The 4,275-nt window shown below is 36.9% G+C and overlaps 1 pseudogene; it reads left to right on the forward strand.

Annotated features, from left to right (window-relative positions):
- Positions 1–761: 761 nt before the first annotated feature.
- On the forward strand, positions 762–2,985 carry LOC118893134 (annotated as a pseudogene).
- Positions 2,986–4,275: the final 1,290 nt, after the last annotated feature.

Genomic DNA, 4,275 nt, shown 5'->3' on the forward strand with positions numbered 1-4,275 from the left:
AAACTATAATTCAAGTGGTTGTCATCTCAAATTGCATTTATTAAGTTCCAAAAATAAAAACCTGAAACTTCTTTGCCCCCCTTACTATTTTAATATTTGCGTGAACTAGTAAAATAAATCATGTACACTTACTTTCCAAACCTGATTCTGAAACTTACTTGCTCTGAGACCTGGGGCAAATTCGTTAGACCTTAGCTTCCAAATATATAAAATAGGGGTACATTATGCCGCTAGACCTTGCTTGATGTAGGGAGGAATAAATGGCATTAAATTAGATTTTTTTTACCATGGATTAACATATTTTAAGATGTCAAATTTAAATGAAATTTTTGATTTCTCAATTAGAATATTAAATAATTTGCTATTAGGAAAACAGCAATAAGTTCATATATAATTAATATTCATATTCCTTCCAGTCTCTAATGAGAAACACAATGCTCTTATTTATATGCAGATTCTTTACATTGCAGTGTAACATTACCTATTTGGAAACTGAACTAACACTGTATCTCTCAGGAAAAGAAGCTCCTGTTTCCTTAATTTTATACCATTTATTTATATACCATGGATGTCATTCAGCTATTCTTAGAGGGGATTTTCTTTGCTTGAATTACTTCACTAATTTGTTCAGCATTAACCTTGTTTCCTACATGATCAGAATGTTGTTCTTTTACATACACACAATCATGTAGTTATGCTGAATGTTTCAGCCCTCTCTACTTACATATTCATTAAGTATAAGAAACACTCAAGAACGCTCGGTGGAAAAGCTGAGGAGCGGTGGCTGCCCGAGCTGCGCACGGCAACGCGCTCCTTCCCGCTCCCCCACACCGGCATCGGCCCCCTCACCGGCTGTAGGAAATGGTGAAAGAAACCACTTATTATGATGTTTTGGGGGTCAAACCCAATGCCACCCAAGAAGAATTGAAAAAGGCTTACAGGAAACTGGCCTTGAAGTACCACCCTGATAAGAATCCAAATGAAGGAGAGAAGTTTAAACAGATTTCTCAAGCTTACTAAGTGCTCTCTGATGCAAAGAAAAGGGAATTATATGACAAAGGAGGAGAGCAGGCAATTAAAGAAGGTGGAGCAGGTGGCGGTTTTGGCTCCCCCATGGACATCTTTGATATGTTTTTTGGAGGAGGAGGCAGGATGCAGAGAGAAAGGAGAGGTAAAAATGTTGTGCATCAACTCACAGTAACCTTAGAAGATTTATATACTGGTGCAACAAGAAAACTAGCTCTGCAAAAGAATGTGATTTGTGACAAATGTGAAGGCCGAGGTGGTTAAGAAAGGAGCAGTAGAGTGCTGTCCCAATTGCCGAGGTACTGTAATGCAAATAAGAATTCATCAGATAGGACCTGGAATGGTTCAGCGAATTCAGTCTGTCTGCATGGAGTGCCAGGCCATGGGGAGCGGATCAGTCCTAAAGATAGATGTAAAAGCTGCAATGGAAGGAAGATAGTTCGAGAGAAGAAAATTCTAGAAGTTCATATTGACAAAGGCATGAAAGATGGCCAGAAGATAACATTCCATGGTGAAGGAGACCAAGAACCAGGACTGGAGCCAGGAGATATTATCATCGTTTTAGATCAGAAGGACCATGCTGTTTTTTTTTGTTTTTTTTTTTTTTGACACCCAGAGATGAAATTCTTTTTTTTTTTTTTTTTTTCACACACACACACACTGTATTTTATTTTTACAAGACATAAATAGACTGACACCAAGCATTGTACATGGATGACCACAACAAAAGCAACAATGATTGCAATTACCAAAGATGAAACACACTCATACTATGTCATAATATTGACATTCAGTCCAGTAATCCTCCACTGTAACAGCTCCTTTACTTTGCAGTGAAAATTGATTTGTATATTCTTTGCCTCTGAGTCCTTGTGGGATTTTTTTTTTTTTAAATTCAGACAGAAAGTCACAAAAATTATACTCATCCTCATCAGTTCACTCAGTCCCATGTAATTAATTTTTTTTTCATCTTGATCTTTTGTTAGCACTTTTATGAGTTCATCAGTTTTTCATTAGAGTTCTGAAAATGCTTATTCATTCAGTTCAGCAGTACAGTCAGTTACCAGAAACCTGTACTTGTCAGAGTCTTTTCCATGAATTTCTTGAAGATGAAACCCTTTTATAGGAACATATTTGCAAAATCATCAGAGTACACCCAGGATGGATCTAGAGACTGTCATACAGAGTGAAGTAAGTCAGAAAGAGAAAAACAAATATCGTATATTAATGCATGTATGCGGAACCTAGAAAAATGGTACAGATGAGCCAGTTTGCAGGGCAGAAGTTGAGACACAAATGTAGAGAATGGTCATATGGACACCAAGGGGGGAAAACTGCGGTGAGGTGGGGATGGTGGTGTGCTGGATTGGGCAATTGGGATTGACATGTATACACTGATGTGTATGAAACTGATGCCTAATAAGAACCTGCAGTATAAAAAAACAAACAAAACAACTAATACTAAACTTTCATTGGGTTATTTGTATGGACCATGCTGTTTTTACTCGACGAGGAGAAGACCTTTTCATGTGTATGGACATACAGCTGGTTGAGGCATTGTGTGGCTTCCAAAAGCCAATATCTACTCTTGACAACCGAACCATAGTCATCACTTCTCATCCAGGTCAGATTGTCAAGCATGGAGATATCAAGTGTGTGCTAAATGAAGGCATGCCAATTTATCGTAGACCATATGAAAAGGGTCGCCTAATCATTGAATTTAAGGTAAACTTTCCTGAGAATGGCTTTCTCTCCCCGGATAAACTCTCTTTGCTGGAAAAACTCCAACCTGAGAGGAAGGAAGTGGTAGAGACTGATGAAATGGACCAGGGAGAACTAGTGGACTTTGATCCGATTCAGGAAAGACGGCGCCATTACGATGGAGAAGCATACGAGCATGATGAACATCATCCTCGGGGTGGTGTTCAGTGTCAGACCTCCTAATGGGGCCAGTGAATAACACTCACTGCCGGCATTTTATTTGCAGTAGTGATTGAGTGAAGGACTATAATCATAATATGCTCACTACTTGCTATTGTTTGTTTTAATATTCAACTATAGCAGTGTTTTAAAAGTTAAATGAAGAATAAACTCAAATATAAAAGCTCTGACTTTGCCCTGTATGTATGATGACTTCAGTGTGCAAGATAAGTTTAATACTTGTAAAAACTACTTTAAAAAATTTCCCCTAGCATTTGTTAGGCCATACTTTGTGATTGATTTCAGCTATGTACATGGAATAGCTTAGACTGAAATGCCAGGTATATGTATTGGCTTCAGTGTACGACCCTTAATTGTTAAGCTATGAGTTAAAACTGTATTTAACTGGCAGTCAGACAAAGAATTTGTAGAGAAGTGTTGGTCTGTATAGTGGTATTAAGTGGGATTCATTGTGATGCCTCTGCATTTACTCTGTTGCCTCAACTGTTACTTGAAGATGGCATGCTATATAATTTAATTTAGCCTGTGGTATCAGTGATAGAAATGATACCTTTCTAAAGAAAGGGTTTATCATATAACATGCTGCTTCTTGAGGGCTTGCACTTGTAGAATTGCATTCCCTTCTGCTGTGCCATCTTTTTTTAATATATCTAGCTATTGGTCCTGGTTACTTTTTTTTTTTTCTTCCTTCTCTTTGGACCACAGTAAGCCCTAGAGTAGTCACTTCTGGAGCAAGGTAACTTAGAGGTTAGAGTGATGAGGCCTTTACATGGAGAAGTAATTTGCATGTATGAGTTAGGAAGGTGTTTTGCAGGTATGTTACAGGCTTACTTTAAACCATTTAACTTATGCTCCAAAGTAACTGTAATTTAATGTTGGTAGAATAGCAAATTATGAATAGTTTTAATTGTATGTTTAAAGTCATATGTTCACAAGCTTAAATCTGGATATCAGAATTTAAGCAATTCTTGAAATGTATGAATGTCTCCTTAATATACTGATTCAAAGCAAAAAAAAAAAAATAAAGAAACACTCAATTCCAGTTATGTCTTAGGGTGAGTTTTTCAAGAGGCTACTGTTTTTGATTCTCATTCTGCTTATGGTAGTGATTATTAGAAGTCATCGTTAAATATTTACTTGATGTTTACGATAAGCTAACTAGTAGGTTTCCTTGAAACTTAAAGAGGCACAGCATGGTATCTAAACCAGATATGAAAAACCACATAAGGCATTGGTTGTAGTTGAAATTTTCAGAGTGAGATTAAAATAATATTTATATGAATAGAAATATTCTCCACTAATTTGACT

This window comes from Balaenoptera musculus, chromosome 3 (genome assembly GCF_009873245.2).
Source record: "Balaenoptera musculus isolate JJ_BM4_2016_0621 chromosome 3, mBalMus1.pri.v3, whole genome shotgun sequence".
Classification (NCBI taxonomy): Eukaryota; Metazoa; Chordata; class Mammalia; order Artiodactyla; family Balaenopteridae; genus Balaenoptera; species Balaenoptera musculus.